Here is a 22532-nt window from a genome sequence, read left to right on the forward strand (position 1 = left end):
ACACTTCTAGAACAGTGGCCATTTGTTCAAAAAGGAATTGCTTTGGCACAGCAGGCACAGGGCTAGACAGGGAATATATAACGGTAGGGAGTGAGCAGGGTCCCTAATCTCATGGAGCTTACAGTTTGGTAGTGGGGCAGAATCTAATAATAACACTAATAAATGCATAAACTATGGTATGCTGCTGAAAGGGAACCTTACAGTGGTTGGCAAGCAGGGCTAGAGGGTCACTGAACGTCTCCCTGAAGTCTTGGGAAGGTGTTTGAAGAATGAAGAAGAGCAATCCATGCCCTGGAACAGCATGTGCAAAGACTCTGAGGCAAGAGGGACTGAAAGGAGGCAAGCAGGAGTAAAAAAAGCTGAAGAACAGGGAAATGAGGCTGGAGAGCAGGCTGGGTTTCGAGTAGGGAAATTTGGAATGCTGAGTGTACTGGTTTGCTAGGGCTGGCATAACAAATTACCTCTAATTCAGTGGTTTAAAACAAGAGAAACTTACGGGGTGCCTGGCTGGCTGGATCAGTGGAGCATGAGACTCTTGATCATTTTGAGTTTGAGCCCCACATTGGGTATAGAGATTACTTTAAATCTTAAAAAAAAGAAAATTATTCTCTCACAGTTCTGGAGGTCAGAAGTCTGAAATCAGGTGTTGGTAGGACCACACTGTCTCTGAAGGTTCTAGGGGAGAATCCTTCCTTGCTTCTTTTAGTCCCTGCTGCCTCCAGACATTCCTTGGCTTCAGGGTGCGTATCTCCTGTCTCTGCTTCCATCTTCATAGGACCCTCTCCTCTTCTGTCTTATAAGATTACTTGTCATTGGATTTAGGGCCCATCCAGATAGTCTAGGCTGATCTCATGTCAAGGTTCTTAATTGTAAGTAGGGGTGCCTGGGTAGCTCAGTTGGTTAAACAGCTACCTGGGTTAAGGTCTTGATCCCAGGGTCCTGGGATGGAGCCCCATGTCGGTTCTCTGCTTAGTGGGGAGCCTGCTGCTCCCTCTCCTTCTGCCTGTTGCTTCCCTTGCTATGGTTCTCTCTCTCTCTCTCTCTCAAATAAAGAAATAAAATATTACAAAACAAAACAAAAAAAGAGTCTTAATTGTAGCTGCAATGACCCTTTTTCCAAATGAGGTCATATTTGGGGGTTAGGGGTTGGACATAACTTTTCTGGGGCCACCATTGAACCCACTATACTGACGTTGTGGAGAAAAGACTTGACTTGGTGGGAAATTAGTTATTAATAAACCTATTCCTTGACCTATTAAGTAGGGTAAGAACTCCATGTAAACTATGAATTTGGGGCACCTGGGTGGCTCAGTTGGTTAAGCATCTGCCTTCAGCTCAGGTAATGATCCCAGGGCCCTAGGATAACACAGGGCTCCGTGTTCAGTGGGAGCCTGCTTCTCCCTGTCCCTCTGCCTGTTGCTCCCCCTGCTTGTGTGCTTGCTCTCTCTCTCTCTTTCTGTCAGAAAAATAAATTTTTTTAAAGATTTTATTTATTTATTTGACAGAGAGAGATCACAAGTAGACGGAGAGGAAGGCAGAGAGAGAGAGAGAGGGAAGCAGGCCTCCCGCTGAGCAGAGAGCCCGATGTGGGACTCGATCCCAGGACCCTGAGATCATGACCCGAGCCGAAGGCAGCGGCTTAACCCACTGAGCCACCCAGGCGCCCCGCTAGAATTGATTTAAAGTAAGTTGTGGAAATGGTGACTGTGAGGAGATGGACATGTTAATTATTTTGACTATAGTGGTCATTTTACTGCGTATATATGTGTATGTTTATCAAATCATCATACACCTTAAATGTGTGTATTTTTTATTTAAGAGTTTAGTTGTAGAGCCGTAATTATTTACATTACAGAAAAGTATATGCTCTTCTTGTTTCTGAATATGAAGTGTAAAGAAGGGTAAGTGAGCTGCTTTCTAGTTGGAAGGCCTGAGGAGGAACATGGTCAGGCATGGACAATGAAAGAAGGTTATACAATGCCAGTGTAGGTCCTCAAACCAGCTGAGATGAGTAACTAATGAAACCATATTTTTTCCTTTCCTTGACGTTTTGAAGTACTTTAAAGAAGTAGGGAAGAGGCTTAGGTCAAGACTGAATACCCTGCCTGTCACCAGACTCACAAATATATACACATTTATCCTAGGTCCTAGAATTTAGCGAGGTGACATTTAGTAAATCAGTCATTGCTTTGAGACACCAAATGGTATCTTACAGGCTTGGGAAAGTTAATGTTCTTTCAGAATCACCAGGAAACTCCCAAGGAGTTTTACCACTGGCAAAATCTGACAATAATTTACAGCAGAGTTTAATACATTGTCCTTTGCAGAAACTGTTTCCTTTCCATTTAATACATTTTTTAAAATTACAGTCTATCCTCACCACAAAAAAGAAATAACTGATTGAAAATTAAATTGTACTTGGGTATGTGTGAGTATCTTAAAATCTATGCAATGAAAATACTTTGAAGAAACAAATTCAGAATTAATGAAGTCACCTGACCATGAAATCTCTCTTAATGCTGGGAGCTCACTCCCCAACACATGGTGCTAGCTCTCCTCTAGTTAGAGCTGCTCTGGTCTACCCTTTCTTAAAATGTACCATGCATGACCTTGAAGGTGAAGGGTGATGTGGTGATTTGGTTAGAATGTATTGTAAACTTTCTTCTGTTGCCCCAAACTTCAGCTTATAAAACATTATTCCAACAATCCAGTTGAAACATCTATGATTGTATCCTCTTAGGAAGTTGATTTCTTCCACAGTAGCTGAAGGAAATAATTTAAAAGGTCATTTATATGATAACAATGGATGGTGTTTAACTCTTTCAGAAACATTGGCTTACAGAAGGCCTGCCACTTACCTGCATATTCCCTCAAAATGACACTCGGTCTTGAAAATGTTAGAGGTGTGTGCTTCTTCCTCACCTAATTAATTTGGCAATTGTTTAGTGGTGATCTACTCTATGTTAACCATAGTGCTAGGAACTCGGGACAAAAATAGAAGTAATGCTTTGTAATTCTGAGAGACCCAGCCCAGTGTTTCCCAGACGTAAATCAAATATTTTCATATATCCTACGAGATTTTTGCCATGATGTACTTTTTAACTGGAATAGGCTTATTATTTTTCTTTAAATTAGCTTACTTTTAAAAAATAAGATTATTTATTTATTTGACAGACAGAGATCACAAGTAGGCAGAGAGGCAGGCAGAGAGAGAGGAAGGGAAGCAGGCTCCCTGCTAAGCAGAGAGCCCAATGCAGGGCTCAATCCCAGGACCCAGAGAGCTCAAGGCAGAGGCTTTAAGCCACTGAGCCAGAGCCACCGAGGCGCCCCTAGCTTACTTTTATTTTAAAAGAACATTCTATCACCAATATTAATTTTAGAAGTTTCACAGAGGATAATCATTACAAAATATCATTTTATTTTAAAAAAATGTAAATTCTAGCCTATTACCTTTATCTACAAGGCTTCCAAGACTGAGGCCTGCTATCTCTTAAAAAGGGAAATTAATCACACGATAGAGAGATGCTAAAGCCACCCTAGCACCAAACTAAAATGTTTTTCCAAATGTAGATTATTAAAAGGGGGCCAGCTCTCACCCTATGCAATTCAACATTTAATGATACTTAATGCTGCATAAAACCATCTGTAGTACCACCAACAGTGAGTGTCCTGCATTTTGGGAGACATTCTAACTAGGGAGAGATGCACGTGTAAACACATCATTACAGTACAGTTTCATTAATGGTACATAAAGATTTCAGAGTACTTTGTAGAAAATGACGGAAACAGATTAGCTCTTTGGGGGGAAGGGAGGCTGCAAGTTATTGTAACTCGATGTTTGAGCCATTTATTGAAGGATGAGTATAAATTCACTGAGGAATAGTAAAAACAGGGCACTTCAGAGAAAGTGAACCTAGCTGAGCGAAGGCACAGTGTGGTAGGAATAGTGTGCTGTCCTGAACTAGTAAGAGGGGAAGGAAGAAGGAATGCTAAAGAGATTGGAATGGAGATTAGGAGCTAAATGTCAAGAGGATGTGTGTGTGTGTGTGTGTGTGTGTGTGTGTGTGTGTGTGCACCAAGGAGCTTTGTCTTAATTCCTTCAGTAATGGGGTTCCATCAAAAGTTTTTACACAGGGGATTAATAAAATCATATCTACATTTTATAAGGATGGTTCTGACAGATGCACAGGATGAATTACAGAGAGTAGTGAAGTAGAGCCTGGGACAAGCAGATCAGTTAAAAGTCTCTTGCATTTACATGTAAATGTATATATATGTATATGTATGTATACATATATATATACATATGTATAAATATATATGTATATGTATACATGTATACATATGTATATATATGTATATGTATATATGTATACATGTATACATATGTATATATATGTATATGTATATATGTATACATGTATACATATATGTATACATGTATACATGTATATATGTATATATGTATACATATATATGTATATATGTATATATGTATATGTATATATGTATACATATACATATATATATTTATATATTATAAAGATTTTATTTATTTGAGAGAGAGCTAGCATGCACAAAAGTGTGTATGAGGGGGGGAGAGGGAGAAGCAGACTCCCCACTCAGCAGGGAGCCTGATAATGGGCTTGATTCCAGGACCCTGAGATCATGACCTGAGCTGCAGGCATATGCTTAACCAACTGGACCACCCATGCGTCCCTGAAATATATTTTCTCCTTAAAAAATATTTCTTAAATTAAAAAAAATTTTCTTAAATCAGAGAAAGACAAATACTTTGTGATCTCACTTATATATGGAATCTTAAAAAAAAACTGTATCTTATAGATATGGAGAACACACTGGTGGCTTCCAGAGACAGGGAATGGTGATTGGGCAAAATGGGTGCAGAAGGTCAAAAGGTACAAACTTTCAGTTATAAGAAAGTAAGTCCTGGGGATGTACTGTACAGCATGGTGGCTATAGTTAACTATACTCTATTGTATGTTGAAAGTTCCCAATAGAGAAGACCTTAAAAGTTCTCATCACAAGAGAACAAAAATTTGTAACTGTGTGGTGATGGATATTAACTATACTTATTGTGGTGATCATTTTTTCATATATACACATATCAAATCATTATGTTATATACCTAAATCTAACACAGTGTTGTATGTCAATTATATCTCAATTTTTTAAAAAGATATATCTTAGCTTTGTCCATGGAAAAGACTTAGAGACAATGACCAGCTCAGTGGCATTCAGCATCCCTAGAGCCCACACTCTAATCTCTATTATTTTTCCTTAAAGGAACCATGACTTTGGAAGCGTATCTAATGCCAGGTCTAGGGCAGGAAATGAACAAGATAAGCCTTGGGTATCTTGTCATATCAGAGAGAAAGAAGTCGTCAAAGTCTTCTGGGGTCATGGGAAAAGGATTCGAAAGACAACACTGGCTAAAGAGGGGACAATTTAAATATCAATCAGAATAGTAACTGCAATGAATTAAAACATATCAAATATTTTTAAGTATATAAGTTCATAATTATACTAAAAAACAAGCCTAATTGATCACCTTTTGGTTTTTATTTAGAGAGGAAGTGGGGAGGGGTGTGTGGAAGGAGCACAGGCAGAGGGAGAGATAGAACCTTAAACAGGCTCCATGCCCAGCACAGAGCCAAACGCTGGGCTTGATCTCCCAACCTTAAGATCATGACCTGAGCAGAAATCAAGATCCCTTAACCGAGTGAGCCATGTAGGTGCCCCAACAGGAGGCCTTTTTTTAATTGACTCTCTCCTTACCCTGGATTAGCTCCCCTGGTAGGCTGCTCAGGTTGGCAGGATGAAATATTTCCAGGTATTACTAGGGGGAGTTTGTTATGGAGCTGGCGTGAGGGCTGGTGGAGGCATGACAACTCAGCAGAATTCTGTTCTAGGCTTTCGGTGCTAATGAAGGGCATCAGACCACTGTAGAGCTTGGCTTCAGGTGTCCTTGGGAAACCACAAGTGGTGGTGGTACAGCCACAAACTGGCTGGATGATGGGAATCTGGACCCTGTCCTCCGTGGTCTCCAGCTGGCGTCAGTGGTGTGTGCATCTGTCATCTGCCTTTGGTGGGTCTCATATTTGTTTAGACTTGTCCAGTTGGCTAGAAGCTGGCTTTACATGAAATGGAGAATGCTGCTTTCACAAACACTGGCTCAACATGTCAAAAATACCAGCTGCAGTAATTCAAGATAGTATCAACTCCTTGACAAGCCTGGCTTTGTTCAAAAGGGGAATGCAGGGATTGAGTCATCTTTGGAGGATACTAGTGTCCAAAATATCCTTTGGATACTATCCTCTTTGTATCCTTTGGAGGATACAAGAAAGAGTCATCAACAATTCAGAGCCTGGTGGACACCTACGGGAAGCAGAAGAGAATACACCTGAACATGATGGAGGAAATCATTTCCCTAATAACTTAAGGAAGAAAGATCCAGACACACAAGGCAAGAAGAGATGATGGCTGAAGTTCTAAGAATGACCTGGTCACTGAGCTAAGAGTCACCACATCTCAATAAGCATTTCCAGCCAACAGCTCCCTCATTATCCCTCCCAAGGGTGGGCGTGGTCTAAAAGCAGAGCTGCTTTTTCCTTCTATTCAGGCCTCCTGTGCTGCCAGGAGGCAGCCACCTACCTACGCTCCAATATGAGGTTCATTACTACCCTGATCCAAGGAAATAGTCTGTGGAGACCTCCTTTTCCTTCTCATTTCCTGGGAAGCAGTTCCCTCCCTTCTTTTTGGGCTGGAATCTCTCCTCCACCTCCAAAATCCTAAAAAATGGGTGCTCTTTTGAGGTTAATCCAATTTTCAAATGAACCACCTATTGGAGCCAACATCAGAAACTCCAGACCTGGGGCGCCTGGGTGGCTCAGTGGGTTAAGCCGCTGCCTTCGGCTCGGGTCATGATCTCGGAGTCCTGGGATTGAGCCCCGCATCGGGCTCTCTGCTCAGCGGGGAGCCTGCTTCCTCCTCTCTCTCTGCCTGCCTCTCTGCCTGCTTGTGATCTCTCTGTCAAGTAAATAGATAAAATCTTTAAAAAAAAAAAAAAAGAAACTCCAGACTTTTAAAATGATGTCTCTTCAAAAGGAATTTTAATCTCATTCATCGGCATTTTAAATGTTATTTAAAGGACCATTCCTTTTGATCAAAGTAACATCCAATAGAACTTAAGTTCTCAGAATAATAGTTTTTGTTTTTTGTTTTTTGTTTTTAAGATTTATTCACTTATTTGGAGAGGGGAGGGGCAGAGGGAGAGGGAGAAAAGGGAGGGAGAACCTCAAGCAGACTCCCCGCTGAGTGCAGAGCCCAAGTGGGGCTTAAACCCAGGACCTTGAGATCATGATCTGAGCCAAGATCAAGAGTCAGATGCCTAACTGACTGAGCCACTTAGGTGCTCCTTCAGAATATGACTATAATAATATATACATTATTGGACATATTTATATATTTTTATAATTTTATATTTTTATAATTATACATTTTAAAATAATTTTATTATTTTATATAATCTTATAAAGTTTTTATTTTTCTTTAAATATTGTATAGATACTGTGCTTTATTTGATTACATGTGCAGTTTATCAATGGTGTACAATTCCAAGTGGATTCTACAGAGTTCTTCAGAGGGTCCCAGGCAGGACTGACCCCTAGCTGTGTCTAGTAATTCAGTAATACACATTTTATTGGCTTTCTCTTTTTGCCCGTGTCACTCCCCTGTTTTCTGGCATTATCTTCCAAAGAAGTCACCTGCCCTTATGAGTCCCTGCCGCTGCTTCCAGGGGAAACGAAACAAAGGCATTGAATGTACATCCAACCATACCAGGTAAAACTAGACCCTCTTGCCTTCTACTTCTAGGGTTGTAGTTAATGTGGACATTGCCATCAGTAAATGAAGCTTAGTCACGTCTCTCTGAACCTCAGTTCTTGTCACAGAGAAAGTGTGCCATGGGGACAATGTCATCCCCAGATGGCGGGTGCCTCTGGCCCATGAATTCTCTAGAGCCCTTCTGTGTGGTCTGTGCCTTCTCACATGTTCCTGAGTGTATCAGTCATGTTAAATTCAATGAGATTGACTGAGTTGTGCCTTGCTTACTCCATTGTTTCTCTGTATCACCCAGAAAAGTACTGCAATCCTTGGTTATAGTTGTCCCCCCATAGTGGTGGGTGTCAACCAGTGTTTGGCACCAAGCTAGTAATTCGTTTTCAGTAGGATAGTGGTAAGTGGGTGCATTGGATAATTTTAGGAGCTGAGAGACTGGAGTAATTCTGCACTTCAGCCAATCCTGGTATGTGTCAGAGACCATCTCATGAGAACTAGGTGTGCCCCATCAATCTTGGGGTGTATGATAAACAACAAGGTAGAACATTGTTCCAACACAGGACACTGAATACGAGCAGTCTTTTTTTTTTTTTTTTTTAAGTCACCTGCAGCCTCTGAGGCCAAGATATGCCCTTGAACTGAGAGCTTTGGGATTAGAACAGGTGTCCGGTACTGGTATCTCAAGGAATCATGCTCACAGGGCTTTAGACTGGGAATAGGGTGGATGTGGCAGAGACATTCTTCAAAAGTCTACTGATTCTTGGCTCTCTGTTTTTATTTAAGAGAAAAAAACATCAAAAAAGAAAAACGATTGGAAGCTTGGCTGAGTGTGCTAACTTGTGGCTTCACTGTACTGTACTTATCCTTAGGTCTTACTTTGTAGATACCCCGATATTAGCATCTTTGGCTTTTTTTCTCCTGGGCTAGTTTTTTAAGTTTGTTTTGTTGTTGTTGTTCTATTTTTCAGGAGAGAGAGCCCTTCTATCCTCCTGCGGAAGGTTCAGACCTGGCTGCTGTCATTCTAGGAGCTGAGTAAGGACATGGCACTAAAGGTTCTCACAACTCAATACACAGAATTTAACTTAACCTCCCGATTTTACCATTTGCCTTACTTCCCTGAAATACCCCTGAGGCTGGAGCTCTGTTTTAACTTTTCCAGCGAGAATGCCTGTCTTCTTCTGTCAGAATGGGAAGGATTTAGCTGCCTGTATGCACCACCATAGAGCCGGCATCTGGAGCACTAGCTGTTCCTTATATGGGCTTACAACTCGTCTTGTCACCTCAAAGTGACAGGTGCCTCCAATGTCACAGTTGTTTTGTCTTGCCTTTTGACTTTTCTGACTGCCAGTGCTGAAATTTCAGCTTTCTCTGCTTTGTGAAGTCTCCATACCTCCTCCTGCTTGCCATTTTCCATGTTGTATTCTAGCAGCAAATCACCTCTCGGAAAGAACATTTCTCAGCTTCCCTTGCATCTAGTTGGGGAAACAGGACCAATTTCTGGCCAAAGACACATAGAGGGAAATGCTATGAGAGACCCCCGGAGTGCCCCCTTAAAGGGGTCTGATCCCAGTGACGGATACTCCTTTTACTATTCTCCCTTCTTCTTACTGCCTGGAATGTGGGCACAAGGGCTGGAATGCCAGGAATTATCTTGAACTCACAAGGAAACCTTGAGGAAGAAAGCTGTGTAGTAAAATAGAGATACAGGAGCCTTGGTTTCTGGTAGCTGCAGATTTGCCCTGGAGTAACACCAGAAATAAAATGCTGTAAGTTGGGTTGTAGGGTTAAATGCTGCTGCGTCTAATCTTAGCTCATTCATCTTTTATCCTACCCCTTTAACCAAATCTTTGATGGTGGCAAGAGGCAGGACGAACAATCATCAAAGTTGCTAAAATAGTGAGCAACCCAACCTTGCTCCTCAAACCACCTAAATGAGATCCCCACCTTCCAAATCAGAGTGTCCTCTGTGCAGTGATACCACTAAGTAGGACCAGAAATTTATCTACAATTTGGGGGACTTGATGTTTCTACAGTTTAGGGCACTCATCTAAGAAAAAGAAGACAAAATTAGATACTCATTTAGGTGGGGTTCCCTAGAAGCAGAGCCTGAGATGGGGATTCCTGAGCAAGTAATTTATCAAGGGCGGGCTCTCAGGAAATTGTTGGGGAGTGAGGGATGCAGGAGAGGGCCAGAGAAGCTAGGCAAAGGTGTGGTTTCAGAAGATATCTAGCCTTGGCCTGACCTCCTGGGGAGCTCTGGAATGTATGTTACCCTGCTATAAGACAAGGGTTTTAGACCCCAGCATCAGTCAGTCATGGAGGTAGTCCAGCATCCCAGTCATCTCTAGGGAAGTGGCTCTCTGAAGCTACCGGTGGTCAGCTGCAGCAGGGTGCAGATGTGAGTCCTTAGTAATCAGCACTTGCAGCAGATGGGATGAGTGTACTGTCTTGCTGGAGGGAATTAAGTCAGGAATTTGTCCCAGGTACAAAGGAAAGAATGGAGGGGCGCCTGGGTGGCTCAGTGGGTTAAGCCTCTGCCTTCGGCTCAGGTCATGATCCCGGGGTCCTGGGATTGAGCCCCGCATCGGGCTCTCTGCTCAGCAGGGAGCCTGCTTCCCTTCCTCTCTCTCTACCTGCCTCTCTGCCTACTTGTGATCTCCGTCTGTCAAATAAAATAAATAAAATCTTTAAAAAAAAAACAAAAAAAGGAAAGAATGGAAATAGTCATTTAAAAATTTTTAAAGTCCCTCCCCTTGCTCTTGTGCTCTCTCTCTCTCTTCCTCTCCAATAAATAAATAAAATCTTTAAAAAAGTTGGGGAGAGGGGCGCCTGGGTGGCTCAGTGGGTTAAGCTGCTGCCTTCGGCTCAGGTCATGATCTCAGGGTCCTGGGATCGAGTCCCGCATCGGGCTCTCTGCTCAGCAGGGAGCCTGCTTCCCTCTCTCTCTCTCTCTCTGCCTGCCTCTCTGTCTACTTGTGATCTCTCTCTGTCAAATAAATAAAATCTTTAAAAAAAAAAAAGTTGGGGAGGGGCCTGGATGGCTTAGTCATCTGCCTTCAGCTCAGGTCATAATCCCAGTGTCGTGGGATCGAGTCCTCCCGCATTGGGGCTCCCTGCTCAGTGTGGAATCTGCTTCTCTCTCACTCTACTCTGTGCTGTCATGCACTCTTGCCCTCTCAAATAAATGAATAAACTCTTCTTTAAAAATAAATTTAAAAAATAAGATTTTTAAAAATTGGGGTGCTGGCTAGCTCAATCAATAGAGCATGGGACTGTTGATCTCAAGGTTGTGAGTTTGAGCCCCATGTTGGGCATAGAGATTATTTAATAAAAGAAAAATTTAAATTTTTAAAAATGATAAAAGTTGTAAATATCTGAAAATCCAGGAAAAAATTTATGTATTACAGGTACCCAAAATCTCTCTATAACACTATTTCTCCTTTTTTGCTTTTCTGCATAGACTTTGATCTCTCTTTCTCTTTTTTTTAGTAGGCTTCATGCCCAGCATGGAGCCCAACATGAGGTGGGGCTTGAACTTACAACCTTAAGATCAAAACCTAAGCTGATGAGTCAGATACTTAACCCACTGAACCACCCAGGCACACACCTCTTTCTCTTTTTTTTAAGTAATCTCTGTGCCCAACATGGGGCTCGAACTCACAACCCTGAGATCAAGAGTCACATGTTCTACTGACTAAGCCAGCCAGGCACCCTTGATCTCTTCCTCATATGACAGTGGTTTGCAATATTGGATGATTATATAAGGATGATTTAGTTTAGCATGATTGTTTAAACTTGTTTTTTTATTACTGATAATTTGGAAAAGATTTTTTTTTTAAGATTTTATTTATTTATTTGACAAAGAGAGATCACAAGTAGAAGGAGAGGCAGACAGAGAGAGAGGAGGAAGCAGGCTCCCCGCTGAGCAGAGAGCCGGATTTGGGGCTCGATCCCAGGACCCCGGGATCACAACCTGAGCCAAAGGCAGAGGCTTAACCCACTGAGCCACCCAGACACCCCTGGAAAAGATTTTTGAGCTTCAGAATTCATGACTAGTAATGTCATCTATATTTTTAGAATTATTGTCAAATATAGTAAAGCCTCTGTCACATACGAACTGTAAGATTTAAAGATATTTCAAGTTTTCTTGGGCAGTGATAACCCTTAAATCTTTTTGAGTAGGGGGTACCTGGGTGGCTCAGTCATTGAGCATCTGCCTTCGGCTCAGGTAAAGATCCGGGAGTCCTGGGATTGAGCCCTGCATCGGGCACCCCGCTTGGCGGGAAGCCTGCTTCTCCCTCTCCCACTCCCCCTGCTTGTATTCCCTCTCTCACTGTCTCTCTCTCTCTGTCAAATAAATAAATAAGATCTTTTACAAAAAATCTTTTTGATTAGGCCACAGACATCAACCAGTTTGTCTGCCACGTCCTGTCTCAGTGGAATAGAGTGAGTTTTATGTTATCCTTATTGATGCCAGTATTTTGCATTAAATCAAGAGTCAATTAATCTTCTCCCAATGAGTGACATGTCATCAGCCTTTGTGAAGACAAGATGCATCAGGTATGCTAAGACACAATCAGTACTTTGCAATGCATATATAACGTATTACTTCAAGACAGATGTACTCATTGTGTAGAGTCCTGTTAAGTGTGTACACTACAGACAGTAATTCTGATAAATTCTATTATGCACAAAAGAGTGGGGAGAAACCATGATACATTTGTAATTGTATTCATCATATTGTTGAGAATATCACTGACAGGATAGAACTTCCTTTTCGACAAGGAAGATGAAAACAGACTCTTGCCGTCTTAATAATTTTGCTTCTCTAGCATTTGGAAGAATTTCCAATAAGTTGACTTCCAATAAACTCCATTCATTTCAAATCTTGTTTCTTCCCCTCTACCCACACACTGTGCATTGGTGGATAAGGTCACATTGCAATATGACCTCTGTCCCTTCACTTTCGTGTGACAGGATGCCAGGAGAGTGGGCATAGCAGACAGTAGGAATACTCCTGGAAGCCGTTTCTGCACCTGGACAGCTACCAATACTTTCCTTTACACAAAAGGACTGCAAAACACATAATTATATTTTGGTAAACCCAAACCAAACGTATGCTTAGTTCAACTTTCCATTAAATGGATCCCAACATGCTTATGGCCATTCCAATGTGACATGACCGAGGGAAAGTCAGAATGGAAAGAGATGGTGGTCTTAACTGACTATGATTAAAATACCTTCTTTGAATTTTACTCAAGTATATGACGATGTGAAAGCATTTCTAAGCCCGTTTTGGACCTTGAAGCTTAAGCTTGGTTAAGTTGTGCAGTATCTCTGCCTGTGGGTAGGACAGGTAGAATAACACTCAACCCAGGAACAGTTTATTTATGCAGTTGTCACCATGGCACCGGGAAATACAACAGCCACTATGTCCCAAATGTCCTTGAGATTCAGGAACATCCTTTTATCCACAAATCCAACTCTTCTCCTTGATCGTAATCTCTGGTTTTTGCATAAATTTCTTCCAAATTTCACTTCTCTTTCTTCCTCTTTTTTGTGGTTACAGGAATTTCAAATGGTGAAGTCTCATCCTTGTTATTAGACCTGCGTTTCCAAGAATCTTGCTGATCAAGACACATGCTTACCAAATGAGTCGTGTTCACCCAACTCTGCTAATCCAGCGCAATTTATTTCTGACAAATTAATACAAAGTATTTTTTCAAACATATATATCTGCATGATGCTTTAATCATTTGTATCATTTCTAACCAGATATACTATATATACATTTATACTTGGAAAAACTTGGTGTCTTACGTACTTATAAATCTTGTAAACTTCCTCAGAACAGATTTCTCTTTTGATCAATTCTATATTTCATCATAAGTTTAAAAAAATGTGGCAGTATAGCAGGGGATGGTGGCCAATATCTCTGGTATGAGCAGCAGAGGCTGAAAGTGGGATCCATTGCTACAATATTTTTACTTTGCAGACCAGCTGATACTTTTCATAAGGTGGTTCTGTCAGCTTTTAAGGCTTTTCCACTTCCTTAGGCTTGCTCTGTGGTCAGAATGGTGGACTGCTGAAGCTGATTATCTGTCGCGTGATTTAATTTCCTTGCGTGCACCAATTTCAGAACTACTGAAGCTTTACTAATTATTACTCTTTCAGATACCAAGTTGACCAAAGGTGACTAACAAGCACTTGCTGAGTTTCTCTATTGATTTAAAAATATACAGTGAAGCTAATGGGAATATTAGTACTCAAAAGTCAAAAGGGGACATCGGAAGCACTTCATAGAATTTGGAGTTTGAAACTGGAATCTAGGTTAAAGTGTGGAGAGTTTGTTTATTTCACAGCCTTGGGTACTTGAAGATCAAATTCCCTTAGATTAGCAGCTACGTCAGGTGTTCCTGTTATGCAGTGTAGAAACTCAGGTTTAATATGATCTTGCATGAAACTTATTTAGCCATTAATTGAAAGCAGACGAATAGACTGATTAGGTCATGACTTGGCAACTTTGGTTATTTAGCTGAGTTTGCTTTCTTTAACTTCCCCTTCAGTGTGTGATCCATGGACTAAAAATGCAGGGTTTTTTGTGTATATTTTATTTATCACAGACTTAATTTTTTAAAATATCTAAAGAAGACTACAACGATGTAAAAATTTTATGGCTGTATAGTTTGCTTATTGCCCTTCTTTTCTCTCTCTCTCTCTCTTTCCTTCAAACACACTGCATTATTCATTGTTTTTTTTTTCTCATAGTTTCTCTAGTATTCTAAAATTATGTGGCATAGGGTCTGTCTCTTTTAACGATGACTGTAAATCACTGGACATAATAACTTTAGGCTTTTATTCCCATCTCAAATGTAGTGGTATACACTGTTATACAATTAATTTGGTTATGTGCTAAATTCTTTTTTTTAATTTTTTTTAATTTTTAATTTTTTTGAGAGATAGAGTGCATGCTACAGAGGGGGTGGGCAGAAGGGGAGAGAGAGAGAGAAAGAGAGAATGCCCAGTAGGCTCAATGCACAGTGTGGAGCCTAATACAAAGCTTGATCCCATGACCCTGAGATCATGACCTGAGCTGAAATGCAAGAGTGGGTCGCTCAACCAACTGAGCCACCCAGGCACCCCGGTTCTGCGCTAAATTCTGATGTTGAATAGTATAGTCAAATCTGGGTTTTAAAGTTTTCGAAGCAACATGGGGATCCCGATTACATGTCCTCATAATTGCAGATCTCTGAACGGTCAAGTAGTACCAGAGAAAGAAACTAACATCTGGGTAACAACAGCACTTCAGTAAAATTATAAACTGATATTTGATAAGAAAAAACATGAAAGCATCACTTGTTGCCCTTTGGTATAAATTAAGCAATGGATAAAGTGTTTGCTTTTCTAAAATGACAATATAAGTGACATTTTAGATTTTTAAAGATTGGCCAGCTATCCTATTTGCCTGAAAAAAATTAAAATACTAATTAAATATCTCTTCTCCCATAATTCAGTTTGAATGAACTTTTCTGATAAGCCAAATTCATTTATAACAAAGGAAGCTCGTTTTAATGAAGTCAAGCAGCTTATAATAACAATAATTAAATTTTAGCTAATTGGCATAAAAAACTTATTAGAGCAAGTACAATGCAGCTTTTGAGGAACGCTTTAATCTGATTCACGTTAATCACTAAGAAAAAACATGAAATTTCAAGGAATGCTCTCTTGAAAGGAAATAAATACTTTAAATTCTAATGTTATCATAAGTGTATTAAGAATTTTCAATTTTTCAAGGAAAATACTTGGAAAGCCTATATGAAGAATTTGTCTAATTCTGTGTATTTGTTTACTCTAGATGTCTCTCTTTAGAAATATTTAACACTATAACTTATAATGAGATCTTGATTCAAAACCAATCCTCTGCTTTGCTGTTATATTGTTATCTTGGACTGCTGGTGTTTTGTAGTGTTATGAACTGAATTGAGCTTCCCCTCCAAAAAAAATTAATAGGTTGAAACCCTAAACCCCAATGTGACTGTATTTGGAGATGGGGCCTTTAGAGAATAATTAAGTTTAAATAAGGTCATAAGAGTGAGGCTTTAATCTAATAGGATTGGTGTGCTTATAAGAAGAGACACCAGAAGTCTCCCCCACCCCTCCACCCCTGTGCCTCTCTCTTCCCCTACCATCTCTCTACCCCTGTGCAATCGCAGGGGAAAGGCCATTTGAGGACACAGTGAGAAAATGGCTGTCTGCAAGCCAGGAAGAGAGGCCTCACTATAGCAATCTTGATGGCAATTTGATCTTGGACTCCTAGTCTCCAGAACTGTGTGACAATAAATTTCTATTGTTCAAGCTACCTAGTCTCCAGTATTTTGTTACGGCAGCCCGATCAGACTAAAATAGTAAGATATCTGCACAACATCGGTATAAAAAGACAGCACATTATATAAAATTCTGGGTCAGCAGATTGTCAAGGGCTGATGTGAGAGCATCAGGTTCACCTTGGAGAGCATCACAGTATCACTTTGGAACAGAGGCAATATTTCCAGTTGAAACAACACAGCCCAAGTAATTTGATGGGGGTTAGCTCATCACAAAATTACAGATGCTCACAGCATTTCAAGAATCCCAGAAGAGACTGGGGTCTTGCAATGTCTATTATTTTCATTTAAAGCATACCATAGACTCAGACTTTTTAGAAATGGAGAGAGGCAAGAAGGCTTTCCTTGGGCTGAGAGATCTAAAGGACATGTTGAAGGGACCCAAGTGCCATCAAGGTCATCTTAGGACTGGGACGGACCTTCATCCCAGAACTCTTAGGTATTCGTTGCTGAGCCATTGGTGACCAAGCAGACCACTTGAAAGGGTCAGAGAATCAGTGCATGGATGCCCAACCGCTTGGATTTGCCAAGTTCTTTTTCTTTTCTTCACCTGACTTGAAAGATAATGATTAAACTTAAGGTCATCCTCTCCCACTGGTGAGTGTCAAAGTACATTGTACACAGAGAACCTGACTTACCCCTAAACAGTCATCAGGTAGTTGACATTTGTCCAAAAGCTCCCTGATTGGAGGGTTCTCAGTAGAACCCTGTGTGCTTTGGGGAGCATTGTGAGCAGGGGCACCAGAGGCAGCTGGGGTGGCTGTGGAGGAAGTGGTGTGCAGGAGGGGAGATGTGAGGTGCCACCAGCCAGAGAGGGACTTGGAGGGAAAGAGAAATGCTGAAACATTCTGAATAACTGTTCCCCTGGAGGGTATGATGCAATGCGGTCTTTCTCTCCTTTCAAAGTGTTCAGGAAAAACTGTCATCATCATCAGTGATTTGCACTGGAATTTAATATATTGGTCTGGCCTAAAGATGAAAAAAGAACACACATGGGAGCCACACAGGGGACCCAGCCGCAAACAGATGATATGTGAACATACCTGCATCTGTAGGGAGAGAGCCAGAGAGGAGTCTGGAAGCACGTGCTTCGCTGTATTAAATGTTACTACTCCGTAGTAATAATCACAGTGATGGGGTCATAAATTACAAATAATTTTTATTATTTTTGTGTCTTGCTGACTTTTCTGATTTTTAGGGTGAACGTGTAAAAACTGTAATTCTAATAATCCCAATGATATCTGCCAATGTTTTTGAGTACCTACAGGACACATGCCAGCCATTGGTCCAGTGTTTACATTACACTGAGTTCATTTAATTCCCACACAGCCTACCTGTGAGATCTACTCACTAAACAGATCTACTACTGAGTTCATTTAATTCGCACATAGTCTACCTATAGAGGTACCATTGTTCCCATTTCATGGATGAGTAAACTTTTATGATGTATTTACATTTAAAAATCAGAAATAAAGGGGCGCCTGGGTGGCTCAGTCGGTTAAGCATCTGCCTTCTGCTCAGGTCATGATCCCAGGGTCCTGGGATCGAGCCCAGCGTTGGGCTCCCTACTCAGCAGGGAGCCTGTTTCTCCTTCTCCCTCTGTCTGCCTCCCTGCCTACTTGTGTTTTATCTGTCAAATAAATAAACAAAATCTTTTTAAAAAATCAGAGATAAGGAATGGGATGTTAAAAAGAAAATAGAAGAGCAAAAGGAAAATGGGGCTGGGAAGAAACAACCAGAATCTAGAGTGTACTACATCCTTTCTTCTCTCGCTCTGTGATCAACTAAAGCAAAGTGGAAAGCATGTCTTACTACCAAACTGTGCTTTAAAAATAAATTATTTTATTGAAGCAGATAAGCAGGATGATTAGAAGTTGGGATCCTTGAGCTATCTTTATTCTAGAGTGGGTCTTACATATAACTGAGTCCAATTTCATTTCATAGGTGAGAACCTGGGCTGCCCTAGGAGACAGAGTGTCAGAGCCGGGACGAGATCCCTGTCCCTTATTGCTGCATTAGCACAAGATACCCAATTTAGGGGCATGTTCTAAAAATGTAAAATTAACCACAATTTGTTGCCATAGCCACTAATATCTAAATTAGTCCATCACTTAAGCTAAGCTAGGAACTATTCCTAGAGTTGATTAGAGTCCCACAAAACCTTTTAGCTTGGAAAGCACCAGACTATGGGAGAAATCTGTGCAACTTTTTGAAGGTTTTCAGATTCTTGCAAGCACTTCCTTTTTTTTTTTCCTTTTTAATAAACCATTTTATTAAAGTATGGTTGACAGACAAAATGCTGTACATATTTAATATATATAACTTGATGATTTTTTTAAAAGATTTTAATTATTTATTTGACAGACAGAGATCACAAGTAGGCAGAGAAGCAGGCAGAGAAAGAGGAGGAAGCAGGCTCCCCGCTGGGCGGAAAGCCCCATGCAGGTGATCCCAGAAACCTGGGATCATGACCTGAGCCAAAAGCAGAGGCTTTAACCCACGTAGCCATCCAGGCGCCCCAACTTGATGATTTTGGATATAAGTATATACCCATGAAACCACACACTCTATTGCATAAACATATCCATCACCTCCAAAAGTTTCCTCCTGCCCTTTTATTTGTGTGTATGTGTGATAAGAATACTTAACATGAGGTCTATTTTCTTAGCAAAGTTTTTTTTTTTTAACTTTTTTTTTTTTTAAGATTTTATTTATTTATTTGTCATAGAGAGAGAAGCGAGAGTGAGCACAGGCAGACAGAGTGGCAGGCAGAGGCAGAGGGAGAAGCAGGCTCGCTGCCAAGCAAGGAGCCCGATGTGGGACTCAATCCCAGGACGCTGGGATCATGACCTGAGCCCAAGGCAGCTGCTTAACCAACTGAGCCACCCAGGCATCCCTTAGCAAAGTTTTAATATTATCAGCTGTTGGCACGATGATGTATAGTCATCCTGATTTAGTCTACTAAATCTAAATCTAACTATGATTTAGTCATCTTGCATAATTGAAACTACCCTTTGCCTAACTTTGTACCTCTGACCACCTCTGTCCAGCCATTGAATCTTCTAGTTTTGCTCTGGTTTTAACTTGACCGATTGTCAGAGGCTTATTTGGTGCCCTGTTAACAAACAGTCAATACTCTGAAATACTAACTAGTAAGAAAGACTTAACTTGGCTTTCCTATTTTTTTCTGATCAGCCAAAGATTTCCCCCAGGGTCTCTTCTTTCCTTATTTTGGTCTCATACCTTGTAGCAAAACAGAAAGGCAAAGGGGTTTTATGCAGAATACCTTTGGGAACATTGTAATTGTTTTTTCTTAATCTGTTTTATTGGAAATGTTTAGTTTGCTCCCTGCTTCATCTACCAGCATGCTTCTAATTGCTAGATATTATTTATTAATACTTAGACCACACAGTTTTTATTTATTAATGACTCTTCATTACCACATCTTTTATAAAACATCTTGAATATTTTAAGTGCTCTATGACCATTTTCACCATCCATTCCTGCTAGTGACTTTAAAATAATGAACACCAAGATGACCAAGATGTTTGAGAAGTGAATCTTTAAACTAGGTAATTACTAACCATGGTATGCACATGGCCAGCTTACACACAGGGCTGGAGAGAGGAATTTTGAGAAGGACCCTCAAGCCCTGGGTTGGGTCCAAGCTCTACTAAATGTTTTACCAATGAGGGTAGGGGAGCAATAAAAATTCTCTCCATTTTTCTGCACCATAATCCAGCACAAGCCAGGCCACGTCTCCCAGTGTGAATACACATGCCCTAGGGAATTGGGGCAAAGGAGAAGCCTCCTCTGGGAACCTCACTGTCCTCATTTCCAGGAACAGTCATGGTCAGCAGAGCAGCTAATCTCACTGCCAGGAGAGATGGAAGCCAAAGGGAGCCTCAAATAACTGTATGTACCAGGACGTTCTGGGTTCTGAAATAGCTGCCTTGACCTCGTGGGCCATTTGAAGAAATGTACACGTAACTTAAAAATAAGTTGTAATAGAGCCTTACCCAACAGAAGCAAGATTCTGCCAGACATTTGTGCTTCTTCCCTTTGCTTTTGTTTTCCAGAATTTCTTCCTCCGCTTCATTTTTTCGCTCCCTAGTCATTCACTCCCTGGATAGTCTGATTCTCCTCTGGTTATAACCATTATGCGTAGAAATGCACTTTCCTTACTGCTGTTGCTAGTCTCTGGGCGGGGTGGGGGGGGGGGGGGGGGGGGGGGGGGGGGGGGGGGGAACGCTTCCACCTTCTCTTGACACGTCTAACCCACACCTATCAGCTTGTCCCTCATGCTCATGTTACCCCTATTTTGTTTAATGACTTCACCATCCATAAGCCTTCTGCCTGTGGAATGTTTCCGGAATCCCCGGACGTGGCAGGAACAGGTTAGCTTGTGTCAGACCGAAGTCGGTTTCCAATTTACCTTCCACGTGCTCCTCAATTGTTCTTCCAGAGCAAAAATCCAGTTTGACCTCTCCCCTGCTGCCTAACATCCAGTAGTTGCCCAGTGTCTGGATAAAGGTTTATTTCTTTAACAATGTGTACACGGTTCCCCCGTGTTCCTTCACCTTCAATCAAAATTCACCTTTCTCCTGAATTCTTATCTCACCGCTTTCTGCCAAACGGCAGCCAGTTTTTCCAACATCTTAGCCCAGAAATTATTTCTTAATACACAGTCTAGTTCAAGTTGTAGGTTTATATCAACTAGAGAGTTCTCTGGAGATGCTTATAATTATTTGAAGTGAGGGAACAGAGGGAGGTGGTTGGGGCGATGTTGTGAGCAACGAATATTCTTTTTTTTTTTTTAAGATTTTATTTATTTATTTGACAGATCACAAGTAGGCAAGAGGCAGGCGGAAGAGAGAGGAGGAAGCAGGCTCTCCGCGGAGCAGAGAGCCCGATGTGGGGCTCAATCCCAGGACTCTGGGATCGTGACCTGAGCCAAAGGCAGAGGCTTTAACCCACTGAGCCACCCAGGTGCCCCAGCAACGAACATTCTTAGAGCAGCACTGTAGTTTGCCTACTCCGCACGCTGCCAGTAGTAGCCCCAATCAGCCAGGGCCACGGTTTGGTTCCAGAGAAGAATGTTCAGATTCCAAATATTGTTAAAATGAAAAGAGAGTCAGCAAGAATCCTATGCACTTTTGCAAATAATTCTTTTTTTAATTAATTTTTAAGTTTTTACTCTAAGTTGTATTTAGTTTTTGGTGAAATATCTGCACTCTCCCTATGGATGAAATCATTTTAGCACCTTTTATTCCTTTTCCCCCCAGCGCTACTGGGGAAGATACACATTCAACAAATTATCATCATTTATTAAATAAAAGGGTACAAGCACCATGCGTGAGAAATATAGGACACCCACACAGGAAACCCGAGATAAACAGCATGTATGTGCAGGCAAACAGAACAACTTGAATCTATCTTTCCTCTACCTTAAGTGACAGCTTTGTTAATTCATGACAAGCCGTATGAACAGCTTAAATATAAAATTTATATGTATGCCTTCTCTGTTGCCGTTTATAGCTGTCTGGTAAGAACCAGCAAACATGGGTTCTACTTATGTCAACAGGCAGAGTTGCTGCAGGGTATTTATTCAAAATAAGTGATTGTTAATGGGTTCTGATGGAAATAGACAAGCTACCGATGCATTTATGAATTTGGATGTCTGCTACATAAGCAACAAAGCATGGTGGCTGAAATCAAGCTACAGGGAACCAGACTGGCTTCTGTTCCATCCTGGGTCCACTATTTACCAGTTGTGTCATCTTGGACACTCCATTGTAAAGATAAAAAATGACATTAGCAACCTCCTAAGTTGTTATGAGGATTAAATAAGTTAGTACATGGAAAACACTCAGTACATGTTAAGTCCTTGCCATGGGATAAGTGCTCTACAAACATCCCATATTGGTTTTGCTCACATAAAGCAATAACATTGTATTTTATAAATAAAGGTGGAATTTTTATCAGAAATATACAAGGGTATGATTTACTTAGTATAGATAAGGGGGCCCAGGAATTTACTACCACATTTGTCACCTTCAGGCTGAGATTTAGTTAGGGTGTTAAGGAGAATGACAGTATTTTTCTGAGTTCAAATATGACATTTGCTCTGGGATTGTTAGCACATGAAACAGTTACAACAGTAACACAAAGTCTTCATGTACCCAGCCTCCATTAGACTTATTTTCAAAAACCACACTTCTCTAGAATAGATTAAATCTTTAAAAAATGCATTTCTCTAATTACCTGAATATATTGTGTCCCATTTAA

General features: G+C 40.9%; 1 long non-coding RNA gene across 1 annotated transcript; it reads left to right on the forward strand.

Annotated features, from left to right (window-relative positions):
* The first annotated feature begins 10889 nt into the window (after window positions 1-10889).
* Window positions 10890-14813, forward strand: LOC125101872 (uncharacterized). Its single transcript, XR_007127962.1, has 2 exons — window positions 10890-12420; window positions 13430-14813. It is a non-coding gene; the product is annotated as an uncharacterized LOC125101872 (long non-coding RNA).
* Window positions 14814-22532: the final 7719 nt, after the last annotated feature.

This window comes from Lutra lutra, chromosome 6 (genome assembly GCF_902655055.1).
Source record: "Lutra lutra chromosome 6, mLutLut1.2, whole genome shotgun sequence".
In the NCBI taxonomy this organism is placed as follows: Eukaryota; Metazoa; Chordata; class Mammalia; order Carnivora; family Mustelidae; genus Lutra; species Lutra lutra.